This window comes from Mauremys reevesii, linkage group 8, assembly GCF_016161935.1.
Source record: "Mauremys reevesii isolate NIE-2019 linkage group 8, ASM1616193v1, whole genome shotgun sequence".
Taxonomy (NCBI): domain Eukaryota; kingdom Metazoa; phylum Chordata; order Testudines; family Geoemydidae; genus Mauremys; species Mauremys reevesii.
Window position 1 is genome coordinate 56061876 of NC_052630.1, and position 18476 is coordinate 56080351.

At 45.3% G+C, this 18476-nt stretch overlaps 1 protein-coding gene across 2 annotated transcripts in view; it reads left to right on the forward strand.

The window, feature by feature from the left end:
- Positions 1-2062: 2062 nt before the first annotated feature.
- Positions 2063-18476, forward strand: part of RNF2 (ring finger protein 2) — a 58178-nt gene continuing 41764 nt past the window's right edge. For both annotated transcript variants that reach the window (XM_039484839.1, XM_039484838.1), the window contains exon 1: positions 2063-2249. The gene's annotated coding sequence lies outside the window, so the exon portion shown is untranslated. The remainder of the gene's footprint in view (positions 2250-18476) is intronic.

Genomic DNA, 18476 nt, shown 5'->3' on the forward strand with positions numbered 1-18476 from the left:
GTCTCATCTGAAAATCAGATATAAGCTGCCTTTTGAAGTCAGTGGTAGGTAAACATGAAAACACAAATGCAGCCCAACATGTCTTCTTATAGCACAATACAACTGCTTCCTTCTGGTATCCTTATATTGTATTGCATCTTCCTCCTCCAGTGGGCTTCACTGGTTCAGTTTCTTAATTCAAGTGTGTGATGTTGAACAAAGAAAGGGAGGAGTGCTGAAAAGTATTTTCTATTCCTTGGTTCAGTTTCATCATCTGGAAAGTATTGAATAATACAAAACAGTAGAAAAGGGTTTCTGCATTAGTAGTTACATTTTGGACTCAGCTAAAGGAAACTTGGAGCTCAGCTGGGAGAGTGGGGATAGGATACAGGAATAGAGGGTACTGCGTCTCCATGTCTGGAGCTCAGCATAAAGGGCCCAGGGGTGGGGGTGGGGGTGCTAGGAGGGAAGGAATAGAAGGCTAAGCACTCAGGATAAGGTAGGAGCCCAAGCATTAGAATCCAGGGAGTGCTAATGGGGCAACCCAAGCTCTGCACTGAACACCTGGAGCTCAGCTAGGGAGGATAAAGAGGGAACATTCCTTGGGTTCAGCATAAGGTTCAATGCCTAGAGGTAAAGGTTATGTGGGGGTGAAAACAAAGGGCTCTGTAACAGAGGATTAGAGGTAAATGGGGGATAGAGGGTGAGTGAAGCATAGGGCTGTGCACTAATGGGCTGAACCAAGATGGGGAGGTGGGAAGCCTGAAGGGAGAAGCCAAAAGGGAAGGAACACAGAACTTCAGCCTGTCAGTGCAGAGTGAAGCTGAAGGCATTGGATTCATTCAGCAGCTCAGGCCCAGGGCTTGGGCCTGAGCTGCTGGAGTTAGGCTGCTGGAGTTAGGCTGAGGTGGGGCACTGAGGGGCTAGAGCTAGGTCAAGGAAGGTTGTGCTGCCAGGGGGGGCAGCACTGGGGGGGGGTGGTGCAGAAGGGGAGGGCAGCACTGATGGGCTGGAGCTAGGCTGAGGGGGTTGTCCAGTTGGGGGCAGTGGCACCAAGAGGCTGGAGCTAGGGTGAGTGGGGGCTGTGCAGCTGGGTGGCTGGAGCTGGGGTGAGGGGGGCTGTGCAGCAGGGGAGGGCAGCACTGACGGGGTGGAGCTAGGCTGAGTGGGGCTGTGCAGCCCGGGGGGGGGGGGTAGTGGCACCACGGGGCTGGAGCTAGGCTGAGCGGGGCTGTGCAGACCGGAGGGGGCAGTGGCACTGAGGGGCTGGAGCTAGGCTGATGGGGCGGTGCAGACTGGGGGGGCAGTGGCACTGAGGGGGTCAGTGCAGCCGGGTGGGGGGGGGCAGTGGCACCGCAGGGCTCGAGCTAGGCTGAGGGGAGCTGTGCAGTCCCGGGGTGGGGTGGAGGCGCTGGAGCTAGGCTGAGGGGGGCTGTGCAGTCCCGGGGGGGGCACAGTGGCACTGAGGGGCTGGAGCTAGGCTGAGGGGGGCTGTGCAGTCCCGGGGGGGCGGAGGTGCTGAGGGGCTGGAGCTAGGCTGAGGGGGGCTGTGCAGTCCCAGGCGGGGTGGAGGCGCTGAGGGGCTGGAGCTAGGCTGAGGGGGGCTGTGCAGCCCTGTGTGGGAGGGGCAGTAGCACTGAGGGGGTCAGTGCAGCTCCGGGGGGGCAGTGGCACCGAGGGGCTGGAGCTAGGCTGAGGGGGTCAGTGCAGCCCAGGGGGGCGGAGGCGCTGGAGCTAGGCTGAGGGGGGCTGTGCAGTCCCGGGAGGAGGGTGGAGGCGCTGAGGGGCTGGAGCTAGGCTGAGGGGGGCTGTGCAGTCCCGGGGGGGGCAGTGGCACTGAGGGGCTGGAGCTAGGCTGAGGGGGGCTGTGCAGCCCTGGGTGGGAGGGGCAGTAGCACTGAGGGGGTCAGTGCAGCTCCGGGAGGGCAGTGGCACCGAGGGGCTGGAGCTAGGCTGAGGGGGGCTGTGCAGTCCCGGGGGGGCGGAGGCGCTGAGGGGCTGCTGAAGAGGGCTGCAGCCGGGAGCGAGGGGAGGGAAGAGCTGGGTTCCCGCTAGCTGAGCTGTCTCGCTCCCCACCGCCGGGGGAGGAGGCTTCGGGAAGCCCGGTCCCATCCCCGCTCCCCCTGCCCGGCCCCGGCCATGAATATGTAACTCCCTTCTATTTCCCGAGCTCCATTGCGGAGGCTGCCGCTCGCCATATTGTGCTGCTGGGGCTGTGGCTGCTCCGGCCGCCGGAGAAGGGGCTCGGCCGAGGGGAGAGCTCGCAGCCGGTGAGTGAGGGGGCAGCGGGCGGGGCTGGGTCTCTTCCCCCGCCGGAGCTGGGGTGGCCGGGGCTGCCTGGGGATCGCAGCTCATCCTGCGCCGGCTCCGCGGGCGGGGCCCCTTCGTGCCGCAAGGGGGGTTAGTCCTGGCGGCTCCCCGCGGTGGGACCCTTCGCCCCAGCAGTGGTTTAAACCCGGTCTCCCCATGCTCCGGCGAGGGGGCCCCAGGGCTCCCCCCAAACGTGCCCCCTTTGCGGCGGGTGTGTTCGCTGCTCATCAGCAAGGAGGTGTCTGTGTGTCTGGGTTTCTCCCCCCAGCCCGAGCTGTCTGCGTCCTGCTTCCCCTGTCTCTGTGCTGGGGGCACAGACGCCTCTGTGCCTGGGGCGGGCGGGATTGGCTCCGGGTGATTATCTTGGTGGCAGTGGGTTTGCGTCAGACATGTCGGGGCTTTCCTCTCCCATCACCGCGGGTCTCGCTGAGCATCTAGACAGCGCTTTGCACCTCCAGAGCGCTCTGCAAACGTTGGTTAATCCCTAAAGGGGATGGCAGCCCCTGCGTGTCCCTCGATTTATTGCTGGCAACCCCACAGGGGCAGAATACACACAAAGAGCCGCGGTGCGAGGTAAATAGCGCTGCGTCGTAAAAGCGAACAACCGTGCAAACCACAGAGAGGGAAAGATGGGGTACATGCATTTGGGGAAAAAGCAAGAGGATGCTATTAAACGTAGCCTGGGGCAGTTATTTTTTGAGAGAGGGGTGGTAAATGTCTTGGTTTCACCTACTGGCAAAACCACTGTGCTATCATCATTTTTTTTTTTTTTTTGCTCTATTTTTTTCGTTGAAGCCATGTGCACACCTTCACAGTTGTGAGCAGTGGGTATTGAATGTTTAACTGCTGGCATAGAATGGACATAATTTTCAATAGGGTATCAGAAAGACCAGGCTGAAGCAAGTCTTTTTGTCAAGGAATTGTGAAGGCTAGTGTCCCCACTAACATTTACACTGTTTCCAGTACCAATTTGACAGCACTCCTTGCTTAAAACTTTTGCTCAGTGTTTTAGTTTGACAGAACCTTTTGAGAGCACTTGCCCACCTTTAACACCGTTTAAATTAATATATAAAACAATCATTTTAAGCAATTTTTTTTTCCGTTTAAATGTCTTCCTTTCCTTTTTGGGGTGCATGCTAAACTCCATTAGTTGATTTTAGTATCGCCTTTTCTATAAAAATACTTGGGCTAGATTTCTTAGTCCATGAATAATCCCATTGTATTCAAGAGGATCAAGTGGAGTAAGGTGATACCCAACACAAACAGAGGTCAAATTCTAATACCATTATTCCTGTTGGGTATTGGTGAGATGCAATGCTGCATGAGATCCCTAGTGATGGGACAGTTTTTTTTTTTTAAAGATTAAAAGAATACCTCTGCATTTGAAAACATGTAGCTAGTACATGTGTGAAACTATTTTTGGATAGCTTGGGCAAGCTCTTTAAATATATGTCATTCATTCTGTGACAAAGATTTGATTTATTGAAGGAATTCCTGCTAGAAGTACTGCAGCTGAATATTTTTGTGTTTTCATTATAAATTTATTTTTGTAATGTTACAGTTTGTCATTTTTATACATCCTGTCAAACTCAGAATGGGTGTATAAGTTGTCAGCCAAGACACAGATATTTTTCTTTCACAAAATGTAGTGTAAATCATATCAGCAGTTACCTTGAAGTATTATTTGACATTTAAAGATGTGTGTGTGGAGCTTTAGCCTAAGTGGGTTACTTGGGGGGTGGGGAGGAGTTACAGCAAAGTGCCAGATCTGTGCATTTGCTAGGCATAGACATTAGTGTGAGAGTGACTGTGGGAAAGCTGCGCTGGTGGCTGGATCTAAAGCCATGTCACATGTATCTCAGTGAAATTGAAATAGGTTCAAAACTTTCAATTAGAGCTTTATGACTCTGTGATCTGACATTGATACTCATAATGCTAACAAATGTTTGTTTTCTGTATTTATTCAATTTCATAATAGAATCATAGATTATTAGGGTTGGAAGGGACCTCAAGAGATCATCTAGTCCAACCCCCTGCTCAAAGCAGGACCAATCCCCAAATGGCCCACTTAAGGATTGAACTCACAACCCTCCGTTTAGCAGGCCAATGCTCAAACCACTGAGGCTACCACAGATGGCGAATTTTAGGGTGATTATTTCTCTTCTTGGGGTGGATAAAATGACTTGACTGTCAGCATCCTAGCTCTAACACCAACTCCGCTGTAATTGCCAAGAAAAGCACTGCCTGTTGTGTCTCACTGCTTAAGTAATATGCGGAGTCCCAATGAACTATGTGGCACGCTTCTGCCTGTATCAATGGCATTTTGTGTTTTAAGAATGACATACAGTAATGTGTTGTTTTGAAATGCTTCACATAGTTCACGTAAAGCATGAGTGGAATTTCAAGTGCCTGCTTTTGATTGATTATGGGGCAAGAAGAAGGGTTGTTAAATCTGATTTTATTTTATTTTTTGTGGGGGAGATTAACTGATCTGTGGAGAAGCTTATGTTAAATTAAAATAATTCAGTGAAGAATGAATAGAGTTCAGTGTCATCGTGCTGCACAGTCTTGTAGCAATGTAGAAATATTCAAAGAATTGTGATTTCTCTTCCCCCCACCCCCCTTTCCACCTCTGGATTGCAGTATACTCTTGTGAGCAGTTTGTTTGAGCAAGAGCAGCAGTATTCTTTTCTTTTACAATTTTTTTTTAAATCCTCCTCCCTTCCACCACAAGGGGTTAAAGTTAAACTATTTCAGATCATTTAAACCTGGTGTAGATATTGTCAGCCAAGATATATGTGGTGGGTGAGAGGCCTGAAATCCTGTGAATTACTGTTGGTTTTGGCCAACCACTAGATCAAAGTTTTCACTTACCAAATGTAATAAAAATGTAGATGTAAAGCAATTATATATAAGGTTGAGTTATTTGACTTTTAGAACTTCTCTTATATAGTCAGGCAATGGAATGTCTTTTTCTTGTATGCAATAAAAATTATATCACTTTTTGGTTTTCTGCAGATGATCTGACTCACTGTAGCTGATCAGTTTTTGAGGAATAACTTGCTAATTCTTGTGATTAATTAAATTTTCTGTAGATTGACAAGGTGGGTCTCACCAACAGAAGTTGATCCAATAAAAGACATTACCTTATCCGCCTTTTCTTTCTAATATCCTGGGAGCACCACGGCTACAACATACCACATTCTCTGTAGTCTGTTAACTCCTGTCACTGATGACCAAACTGAGGGTACGTCCAGACTACCCGCTGAATCGGCGGGTAGCGATCGATTTTGCGGGGATCGATATATCGCGTCTCATCTAGACGCGATATATCGATCCCCGAACGCGCTCCCGTCGACTCCGGAACTCCACTGGAGCGAGTGGCGGTAGCGGAGTCGACGGGGGAGCCGTGGACGTCGATCCCGAGCGGTGAGGACGGGAGGTAAGTTGGGATAAGATACTTCGACTTCAGCTACGGTATTCCCGTAGCTGAAGTTGCGTATCTTACCTCGACACTGCCCCCCAGTGTGGACCAGGCCTGTGTGTTAGATATGATAATAGTGGGTTACATTGTATAAATTGTATGCTGACTAGCAGATTTGAAAGCGGTGTTTCTCCTGATAGTTGCATGTGACCGAAACTCAGCAGCTTGACTGAATCTGCTTGAAATGAGCAGCTTGATGCACCTCACTGCTGTGTACCTAAGGGTTTGCTACACATTGAGAGAGTTCCTGGGTTACTCAGGTAAGACACTTGGTTAAGCTAAACAGGAACTAAGCAACCTTGTTCTGGAATAATAGTGTCCGCAAATGGAGTTGGACAAGAATAGCTAAATTCACAACCTATCTTAATTAACTTTAAAATGTGGACAAGCCCTTAGATATCACTTGGAGGCTGTATAATGGGTAAGACCTCACATACTCTTGCCCTGATGCTGTTGCAAGGTTCCTGGATTCTGTGGTACTCTGGTAAAGCAGCCTGGCAATTCTCCCACAACTCCAGATAAATTTTGAAAATGAGTCTTTTACTTTAATATGAAAATGATAACATTGTTTTAATTCAATTCATTTTGATGTTGTCCTCCTGTTTTCAGTATTGCACACAGGCATTGTCAATATCAGACTAACTTACGGGTTCTCAAGCTTCATTGCACCCCAACCCACTTCTGACAACCTCATTAAAACAGGGTTGTGACCCACTTTGGGGTCCCGACCCACAGTTTGAGAACTGCTGGACTAACTGCATCATAGAAGTTGGGGGAAGCCAGAGACTTTGGCAGCTGGATTGAGGATAGTTGTGGCTTTTGGTGCCAGTGGAGGTGTGGGCAGTGACTGTTTGGATTGTTGTGTGAGCAAGTCAGCTGTGTATTTCTGCTAAAATAATCAGCAGTGAAATTGTTAACAATATTGGCATTTAAATTGTCAGAGTTCATATATTATAAGACCAAAAATGCCTGTGATCATCTCGTCTGACCTCCCATATAATATGCAGGCCATAGGATTTCCCTGAATTGATTCCTGTTTAAACTAGAGCATATCACTTAGAAAAACATCCTTATTGAGTTGAATGGGCAATTTATACCTCCTAGAACTATTGTTTCAGGAAGATAACACTAACTTGGTTAACTTAAAAAAATGAGCCAAGCGTACTGTGAGGGCTAGAATGGTCTTTAAAAGTGAAAGCTGTGATTTTGAAGCACAGCTATACCACAAGGGGTGCATTCCACAACAGGGGGATACATGGGGCACTTTGTATCATATGCATTACCAGGAGTCTGAATTAAGGACTGAGTATGTACTGTTTTCCCAGCACTTCCCCATTCTAAAAGTGATAAAGTGCATTTCTGGCTAAGGTTTACTCTATTTGTAACCTGCTTTCTTATGCTTCACACTTTTTATTTATTTATTTATTTATTTATGTAAGAAAAGAGCTTATTTTAAAAATATGAGTCTGTTATTTGGATAAGGGGTGTCTTTCCTAGCCTGTATGATGTATTTATCCAATCTCCATCATAGATTCAGATTCTCAAGAATCTAAAATCTTTGTTTTGTTTGTTTTCTTTAAAAAAAATTAGCCCTTATGATGGTTGGTTGGTGGTTTTTTTTTTTTTTAATCTTTTCACATGTGAGCTGATATAGCACTGGCTAAATCTGATTTTTCAGGCTGTGAAAGTGTCTTAAACGGCCCCCATTCATCTCAGTGGGTTAACTCTGAAGTCTAATATTGACAATCTAAGAGCCGTATTTTCTAAAATTTAGGTTAGCAGTCATGCACAGAATGCAGATATAGTAGCATGCCTTACTCATGTACACGAATACTAGAATTTGGCACACAAATCTGCAAACAAGGGACAGAAATAACAGAATATTAAATGGTAGCCATTTCATAAAGGTCTTATTTGCTTCATCTTTGTGCAGAACTTCTATTGACCTCCTTGGGAGAGCTGCTATGGATTGTGTGTAGCATATGATCCTTATTCTGTATCCGTGGCTCATGGACCATAATTAAAAATGTAATTTAGCTCTAGCCACAAAAGGCATGAACACCCCTGTTTTGGATAATCTGGACTGTAATACAAAGGTTGATCCAGTTCCCACTGATATCAGTGCCAATACTTTCATTGACACACATGGAGTTAGATTTCAGTCCTTCATGGTGTGTTTTTGTTTTTTTAAATTAGCTGTGCGCTAAATCCTTATGTGCATTTAATGCCTTTGAGTTCAAGTGCTGGTGTTGTCTATCAACCTGGGCCAGCAGTGATGACTGATAGGATAGTTTGTTTCTGTAATGATACTTCATTTCAGTCTTGGCACAGATCTTTAATCATGTGTGACAGCTTAATATTGCTTTTAGACAAAATACAGACACCATATAAGTATAAATGTCAGTTCATTTTAGCTTGAATTGTAGGAAATTTCTGAACTGTCTGTTGCATTAGTAAAGCTGAAATTTGAATTTTTGTTTTTAACGGAAAGGGAGAGGTTTTTGGTTTTGTGCTGGAATTTTTTAAAACCTCATCTTGCTTTAGTTTTAGTAATAGTCTTGTTGAAAAATTAGTGAACTTGAGTATGCATAAATATGGAAATTCACTATCAGAAATAAGGATATTGGAAGTCGAACCCAGCAACTGCCTCCATCAGCTTCTCCTGAGGGAATTATGTGCCTAAAAATTCTGTACCAAAAATATTAAAAGTTATGCAAACTTTTTTTTTTAATTCTGCAAATTTTATTTGTCAGTAAATAAATGTGGCTCCAGCATGGCAGTGGGGAGCATAGGTCACTTGCTGCATTGAGGTGGGAGATCACCCTGAAGCCCCCACATTCCCTGGTACAGGGACTCGGCAGTGAGTCTGCACCTGATCCTGATGCAGTGTAAGGGCTGGGCCTGCCCCAGAAACACCCGAGGGCCTTGCCCCTCTGTGCCAGGTGCACCAGTGTGGGTGGGTAGGCTCAGCCCAGCAGGATCCAAGTGTGGAGGGGCATAGTGTGGGGGAATCCAGGTGTGGGATGAGAGATTTCTGTGTGGGGCAATCTGGGTGCGGGTGGCTCAGTGGAAGATCTGGATGCACAGGGGCTTGTTGGGGGGTTCTGGGTGCAGGGACAGTGGGATTCTGCAGGGGATCCAGGTGAAGGTGGTTGGGGCTCAGCTTGGGGGTCTGGGTGTGAGGGGCAGAAGGGGGGGCAGGTGCTGAGGGACTGGGGCTTGATGGGGTGGGGGTCCAAGTGCAGCTGGTTGGGGATCAGTGGGGTGGGAGGCTGCGGGGGGTGTCCAGATGTAAGGGGGTAGGGCTTGTCAGGGTGAGGGTTCAGTGGGCCTGCTTAATGGGGGAGCCACAGCTGCTTCCGAGGGGATGCCGCATGCCGGGCTCCCGGTTCCCCCTGCAATTTCCCTATTCCCTGTTCTTCTCCTTCCCCCTCCCCTCATTCCTGTATTCCCCTTCCCCTGCCCTATTCCACCCCTTTCCTTCCCTGCTATCTCTTCCCCTCACACACCTCCTTACCCAGCCCCATTGCAACCACTCACTGTTGCACAGAAAACAGGAAGTCTCCCAGCATGCAGAAGGGGAGCACGACTGGCACTAGGACCCAGAAGGCAGTGTCCAGCTGCAGAGTCCCTGGAGCCGAGACCCAGCCTCGTTCAGCTGGGAAGCTCTGAGCTTGCAGAAATGATTGGGGGTAGGGGGAGTGGCACATAACCCTGTGTGTGTCCCCCATGCCTCACTTCTGGAGGGAGGCAGTCCCCCCCAAACTGCGCACATGGTCGTCCCGCCTCACCCCCCGTCCCCCAGCTTCCCTTTGCTTCCCTGCCATTTTCTGCAGGGAAACACAGGAATTCTGTGGGGGGGAGGAGCGTTTTCTGCAGGCGCACAGTCATGCAGAATCCCCCCCTCCCCTGGAGTAATCAGCACTGGTTCAGTTTCAGCAGCATTCTTGGTATGGATAACTTATTAGGATGGCCCCGTCTACACTGGCAAGTTTCTGCGCAGTAAAGCCACTTTCTGTGCTGTAACTCCCGAGGTGTACAGTGCAAAGCCACTTAGGGTATGTCTACACTACGGGATTATTCCGATTTTACAGAAACTGATTTTTGGAAACAGATTGTATAAAGTCAATTGCACGCGGCCATACTAAGCACATTAATTTGGCGGTGTGTGTCCATGTACCGAGGATAGCGTAGATTTCTGGAGCGTTGCACTGTGGGTAGCTATCCCATAGTTCCCACAGTCTCCCCCACCCATTGGAATTCTGGGTTGAGATCCCAGTGCCTGATGAAGCAAAAAACATTGTCGCTGGTGGTTCTGGGTACATCCTCCCCAACCCTCCGTGAAAGCAACAGCAGACAACCATTTTGAGCCTTTTTTCCTGGGTGAACTGTGCAGACGCCATACCACGGCAAGCATGGAGTCCACTCAGCTCAAGACAGCAGTCATGAACATTGTAAACACCTCGCGCATTATCGTGCAGTTTATGCTGAACCAGGACCTGCAAAACCAAGCGAGGAGGCGGCGGCTACGGCAGCGCGGCGACGAGAGTGATGAGGACATGGACACAGAATTCTCTTAAACCGCGGGCCCTGGCGCTTTGGAGATCATGCTGTTAATGGGGCAGGTTCTAACCATGGAACACCGATTTTGGGCCCGGGAAACAAGCACAGACTGGTGGGACCGCATAGTGTTGCAGGTGTGGAACGATTCCCAGTGGCTGTGAAACTTTTGCATGCGTAGGATCACTTTCATGGAACTTTGACTTGCTTTCCTCTGCCCTGAAGCGCCAGAATACCAAGATGAGAGCAGCCCTCACAATTGAGAAGCGAGTGGCGATAGCCCTGTGGAAGCTTGCAATACCAGAGAGCTACCGGTCAGTCGGGCATCAATTTGGAGTGGGCAAATCTACTGTGGGGGTTGCTGTGATGCAAGTAGCCAAAGCAATCACTGAGCTGCTGTTACTAAAGGTAGTGACTCTGGGAAATGTGCAGGTCATAGTGGATGGCTTTGCTGCAATGGGATTCCCTAACTGTGGTGGGGCGATAGATGGAACCCATATCCCTATCTTGGCACCGGAGCATCAGGGCAGCGAGTACATACACCTCAAGGGGTACTTTTCAATGGTGCTGCAAGCACTGGTGGATCACAAGGGATGTTTCACCCTTTGCTTCACAAATATTATGGAGCGTACAGCACATGGCTGCAAGCATAGGAATATTGTCATTGGCCATGTCCAGGTTCCCATACAGGCATCGCCAGCGGGCTTTTAAATAGCCAAAAGCACACTCAACAGTCATTCTGCACTTGCTCAGCCTTTTGTTGAACCACTCCTTGCTGTCGCATTGCACCGTGTATGGCTTCATAAGCCCTGGCATTAAGGGGTAGGCGGGGTCTCCCAGGATCACAATGGGTATTTCGACTTCCCCAACGGTGATCTTCTGGTCCGGGAAGAAAGTTCCTGCTTGCAGCTTCCTGAACAGGCCAGTGTTCCGAAAGATGTGTGCGTCATGCACCTTTCCGGACCAGCCTGCGTTAATGTCCGTGAAACACCCACGGTGATCCACAAGCTCCTGGAGAACCATTGAGAAATACCCCTTGCGATTAATGTACTCGGTTACTAGGTGGTCTGGTGCCAGAATTGCAATGTGTGTGCCATCTATTGCTCCTCTGCTGTTAGGGAAGCCCATTTGTGCAAAACCATCCACAATTGCCCAGAGTCACGGTCTTTTGGAACAGGATGAGATTAATGGCCCTGCACACTTCCATCAATACGACTCCAACAGTCGACTTTTCCACTCCAAACTGGTTAGAGATCAATCGGTATCAGTTTGGAGTAGCCAGCTTCCACAGTGCAATCGCCACCTGCTTCTCTAGCAACAGGGCAGCTCTCATTCTCATGTCCTTGTGCTGCAGAGCTGGGGTGAGTTCATCACACAGTCCAATGAATGTGGCTTTCCTCATGCGAAGGTTCTGCAGCCACTGCTCATCATCCCAGACGTGCATGATGATGTGATCTCACCACTTGGTGCTTGTTTCCTGAGCCCAAAAGTGGCGTTCCACTGTGGTCAGCGCCTCCATGAATGCCACAAGCAATCTTGTGTCATAGCTACTTCATGTGGCAAGATCAATGTCGCACTCCTCTTGCCTTTGTAGTTTAAGGAATAACTCCACTGCCACTCATAGGATGACCAGACAGCAAGTGTGAAAAATCGGGATGGGGGATAATAGGAGCCTATATAAGAAAAAGACCCCAAAATTGGGACTGTCCCTATAAAATCGGGACTTCTGGTCACCCTAGCCACTGATGACGTGTTGGTCAGAGCAAGCAGTATACTGGTCAGCAGTTCGGGATCCATTCCTGCAGCCTGAAAGAGGCAGGGCGCGCAATACACAAACCGTTGAAAGAAGGTGCTAAATGATGGAAGTACAGGGATTGCTGGGATGCGAAGCAATGCATCACAGGGCATTGGGACTGACCCAGGATGCCCCGTGACCCCCTTCGCCTTCCCACAAGTCTTAGCGGCAAAAGATAAAAAGGTGCTCTGTGGGATAGCTGCCCAGAGTGCACCGCTCCAAATACTGCTGCAAGTGCTGCAAGTGTGAACACCCCATACTGCAGGCAGCTGTCAGTGTGAATGAACAACAGCGTTTTCCTTCTGTGCTCTCTGAGCAGTGCTGTAACTGCTGGCGCTGTAAATTCACCAGTGTAGATGTGCCTGATGGCTAAGACCAGTGAATTCTGAAGTGAGTTTACCAAGGAATTCCACTACGTGGTCAGTGATCATGTGAGAGCTAAACTTTGGAATGAGAAGATTGCCAGTGCTGGAGATATATTGAATATACAGCTAGACCACCATAAGGGCCACCATAATGGAGATTGATCCAGGTGGTGCTTGATCTGCAAGGAAGCCATGTCCCTTTGGGATTTGCCAAAATGAAATATGAAAACTAGTGAAAATTAGCATCCTTGTGAATTTAAAGGCATTTGGGGTCACTTTAAAAACAGGTGATAATACAGTCAAGGTGCATTGTAAGTGGAGTAAACCAATTTATTATAATTCTGTCTGCATAGCTGGAGAAGATATTGGAAAGAAAGATCAAAACAATTGTGGGGGTTGGGTAATGACACTAAGAATTTTCTTATGGAAAAGAACAGAATGATCCAAAAGACTGCATACTAATGCAGACTGGGTATGTCAAAGGGCAGACATGATCATCAGAATAAATTTGAGCTCTGTTGGTGAGAATGACATTGTTTAATAAAGGCGTTGAGTGTGTAACTTCTCCCTTTTTATGAAATGTTATTGTAATTAGTCTGATGCCTATTAGTACACAGAAGAAAAAGAGAAATATCAAACTTGAAATCATTTGGTTTTAAAAACGTGCTGCTGTCAAAGTCCTTTAGAAACCATAAAACAGCCTTAGGAATGATGGGCACAATTTTTAATTCTTTAACAAATAATGCAGTAATTGTTCTCTTGATATCTAAAACAGGAGCATTGCCTCTTTTTTGGTTAATGTTAACAGTGGCAATTTGCCCATCTCTGGTTTGTCATTGCAAATTCTGGGGTGTGTGTGTGTGCGTGCGCGTGCAAATACTAATTAAGCAACTGTAAGAACATAACTGTCAAACTCAGATGTTTGCTAATGCAAGGTTGAGCAGCTTAAGAGAGAGAGACTGGAAATGTTGCTGCACTCTAGAGAATACTGATCAGTATATTTCGCTGCCAGTAAGTTGTGAAAAGACAATTAGCAGGAAGTTTCTAGATCTTAATGCACCAGGCAAAATGTGTCAGCTCCTGTTCTCTTCAGGAGAAGGAATATAATAAAGAAATCTTGTGCTACTGAATCTCTGGATCAGTATTTTGTATTCCTCACTATCAGATATCATCTGGAGGGCTTTCCTAATAATAGTTTCAGATGTGCTACTGGATTTTCAGAAGCCTAGTGTTGAAGAGAAATACTAATTAATTTTTTTTATTGGAGATGGTTGTGGATGATCAGGGATTTGGGGGCTGGCTAACGGTAGATTTAAAAATTCACAACAAGTGTGACCGGAATTTGGAAGCATACTGAAGAACTAATCTCCTCTAAAACATCCACTACTATCAAGGGTGTCTGCCTTTAGATTGGTTTCAGAGTAGCAGCCATGTTAGTCTGTATCCGCAAAAAGAACAGGAGTACTTGTGGCACCTTAGAGACTGACAAATTTATTTCAGCATAAGCTTTCGTGGGCTACAGCTCACTTCTTCGGATGCTGTAAAGCCTTGTGGTCCTTTTGGACTTCTCAATTTTATTGGGTGTTTAATCATACAATTACCATTAAGGCATTTCAGTGTTTGTGGTCTTGTGTTAGATTATACTGATTTTTAAATACTGTATCTGTTTTCCCCCTCATGGTGTCACTACAGGGCAGAATTAAGGTTAATGTATGAAAATGGAGTTATGACACCCACACAACAAATTTGGTTTTCTATTCAGCGTAACCTTAACTTGGAATTCCTGGATTTATTATGCTTATTCTGGGGGATAATCACAACAACGCTGTAATGTGCTGAACCCTAAATTACTGATATGTACTCTCAAGCTTGACTTTATCTTAATATAGCCTCTGCTAAAGGAGAAACTTTCAGTTATGAAGAATAAAGGTGGTGGTGCTAGTGGCGGAATAGGAGCAGATTGGGTGGGACCACAGAGAATGACTATGACTCTTTTTTTAAAAACAACAGCAAAACACCTCAAGTGTGGCCTATGGACAAGATTTCAGTGGAGTTTTTATTTTATAGGCAGTTGAGAGAATTTTGTTAAAATCATTAAGGACAAAGGAAAAAGTCTGTCTTTAAGGGCCAATTTTTAGAATTACTGTTAACTTATAAACTAATAGATTTACTTGTAAATTCTCAGAAAGAAAATCGTCCTGTAGTTAAAGTGCTGTAACTTTAGGGAGGATACATCATTTTTCATAAGAAGTTGAATTCCTGCTTTAAGTGTAAACCTTAGCTCAGCCTTAAGTATGAAGTTTAGCTGGCACCACCATAATAAAGCTAATACCTGTACATAAATGGTACTTGCTAACTTGTGCCCTTGGATATGAATTGAACATCTAGCATTCACATCAGTGGGAGCTATATGTGCCTATCTGAGGTCAAATATCATCTGTAAATGCTTCATAAACTGTTTTTCCTTTTTTCATATAGATACTAATCTCTTGTCTGCCATGGTGGAATTTCATTGTTTTAATTGTGTTTTTTTTAATATATATAGTTACACTCAAATTATTTTAATTTATATTTCAACACACACTTCTCTAAGTAGGAAAACAGAAACTAAAGAACAGTTGTAAAGGATTTTTATTAGGAAAGTTATTGCACCGGGCCTGTTTAGTTTTCAGTGTGCATTACACTATTCTTTAAGTGTAACCAAAACTGAAATTATTGATTTTAAAATTACAAATAAAAGGGTAGAAGACTTGCTTTAAAACATAACTTTTTTCATCATGTTTAATATACATTGTACTATAGTGCTGTGTTATATTACTTTGGATTAACATGCAGTGATGATTCCAAGTAATATTACATTATATATATATATATATAGCAATATGTGAACTCAGTAATGTACTAATTTAGTCTTTCTCAGTCTTCAGTACACCTTTGTTCCGACCAGTTCCCATCTATTTCTTCTTTATGTATCTTGAAACAAAACATCCTGATTTTTCTCTCCAATTAGGAAGGAACTGGACTGGTCTAGGTTGGTCAGCAGAGAGCTGAGTGGGGAACAGAATACAAATGTGTGGGATCCAAGAGTGCAGGGCTGGCGCTTCCTAGGGTGGCAGGATTTGGGGGGTGGCATTTTGCCGTCCTCGGTGGAAATTTGGCAGCAGAGGGTCCTTCTGCTCCGAGTCTTTGGTGGAAATTCGGCGGCAGGTCCTTCACTCGCTCCGGGACCCGCCGCCGAAGTGCCCTGAAGACGCAGAGCGGAAGGACCCCTGCCGCCGAATGCTCAGAGGAGGAGCGCTGCCACCTAGGGCAGCAAAAACCCTGGCGCCGCTACTGCAAGAGTGGCTTCTTCAATGTAGCATTTCTCTGACATTCTTATCAGCAGATGACATAAGATAATGCTGTAATGTTAACAAGTTTTTTAAATAGTTCCCTAAGCATGCTGATACACATCTGTCCGCTCTTGGAAAAGGGAGGCATGATTAGCATCTCTGGCTGGCATCCAGGAATTTGTGTAGTCTTAATCAGTTAACCATTCCTGTCTCACTGGTCTGGGGATACTGTTACTTTTCTATCCAAGACTTGAAAGGTCAATTTGCCTACTCATCCCTGTTAGCAGGAAAATGTGGGCTTGCAAATGAGGGGGCCTACAATTTCTGCAGGAATTAAACTTTCTTTAATAATACATTTTAAAAAGTCCAGGCCTTTATAGTTGTAAAGATAATCATTTGTATGTCCTCCAGTGAAGTTTTGTATGAGAACTAGTCTACAGAGAGATTTTACTTGTACAACTGTCAGTTACAGGTTGGGTTTTTCTGTTTTTGTTTTTTAAACCAATATAGCTATACTAGTACAACCTGTGGATGCAGTTAAACCAGCATAACTGTACTTATACTGGTATCGCTTATTCCCCTTCCTGTATGAGAATAGGTTGTACTGGTCTAAACACCTTTTATATTGGTATAACTGTGCCCCCGTGAGGGAGGTTATACCATTTCAGTGGTACATCCTTTGTTTGTAGACAAACTCCAGTGTTTGCACACACATTGCTCTGGTGCCTCATGGTTGGTACATTCCCCAACCTGCAGTAGAGAAATTAAAAAGACCCTGATCAGTCCCATTCAGGGGCAATGCTAGAATAATTAGTTTGGGGTACCGAAGGGGTGGTAAAGACTATTATTAGGGGAACACAGATTTTTCTACATATACTTTAGAGAATGGGGATAAATAATGTTGGTCACAATTTACTTACCTTATTGAAGCTTGATATGCCTGTTGAAAGCAGCAGCAAATCTGTTGACAACTCTCTTCAGCTGCAGAGACTTGGACAACTTTTTTTCAGTAGCCATGACATCCAAGTCCCTTACCCGTCACTTGTCATACACTTCCCAAGCTAGTCATTCACCCATCGAAGACACGAGAATGCCCTTTCATAAATAAATAAATTTAATAAATTTTAAAAAGGCCAGGCCTTTATAGTTGTAAAGTTAATCATTTGTATGTCCTCCAGTGAAGTTTTGTATGAGAACTAGTCTACAGAGAGATTTTACTTGTACAACTGTCAGTTACAGGTTGGGTTTTTCTGTTTTTGTTTTTTAAAGGCATTTGATGGAGGAATACTTGTACCAATCACACATAATTTATGCAGCTTGTGGAAGGCAAATTTGTATTTATCCAAAGAAATTAGCAGCTGCGGCAAACTGTCAATCTTGGACTTTTTCTCTTGTTCATAGCGTTCAGTTACTTTTGCAAGAGGTTTACCTCTGTCTTCAGTGTCTATATCACATCCATAGTGTTCTGTGAGTGGTTTGAATTTTAGAAAGTCAATTGGGTTGAGGCAATTGATACCATTAAGAACAAATTCATTTTCAGAACATCTGATTAAATAACTGGAGAGAACTTCAAATAAATTTCTGGCAAAAAAGAGTTTGTCCTGAAATCTCCTTCATCTGTTCTTCAGTTGAAATGTATTCCTGAAGTTTTCTAAGCAAATTTTGTACACAACTGTGTACTCCCAAAACTTTAGATGGCTTCAAATCATTTTCTGAAGCAGTGGTAATGGCTTTGCTCCATATTTCATCAAATGCCTCTTCCAAATCTCTCATGTTCAGAAATTCACTGATTAGGGTGTCCACAGATAAGCATGCCTGAAAAAAAGTCACACTCAACTGCTTGTAGGTAGTCAGATATAACTTTAAGCAGTTAAATAGTTTTTGTTAACATGCAAAGGATGACAGCAAAGTCACTCTAATACCGAGCTAAAGACCTTGTACACCCATTGCCCTGTCATCTCTGATATATCTCGAGATATTACAGCGAATGACAAGAATGGATGAAATTGCCTTTTTTACAGCATTACAAGTGGAAACTTGGCATGCCCATTGAGTGTCACAGTGCTTCTTCACTGCCAAGACTTTATGTTTGGGCTGTACTTTCTTAATGGATGTGAATTTAGTGTGTAAAGCTGACCAAAGAGAAAAGACAATTTCTCCAGGATAGTGAAAAAATCCAGTGCATGTTTGTTTCCTTTGCATACATAAACAATAACTAAATTGAGCCTGTGGTTGAAACAATGACCATATAGTGCTTGTGGTATTTCTTCCCATAAGAAAGTTTGCACACCATTAAAATTTCCAGTCATAACATTGGCACCATTGTGATACAGTTCTATATGTCAGTGCCACACCATGACAATGTGTTCTACACATCATGAAAGAGAGAGACTGCATCAAGTGACTTGACGAGGTGGAAGCCAAAAATCTTTCATATATGGTGCTGTGCAAATAATATCTCAACACAACTGACACTCGTTCTACTTTGCTAATGTCTTTAGTTTCATTAAGCATTACAGAGAAAACATTAGTCTCTTTTACTTCTTGGCTTATGCATTCATGTATTTTTGACATAACGGGAATGATTTAATTTTATATTGACGAATGGGTATATTATGCATTGTCTGGTCCACTTTCAATTTTCTTTCTTA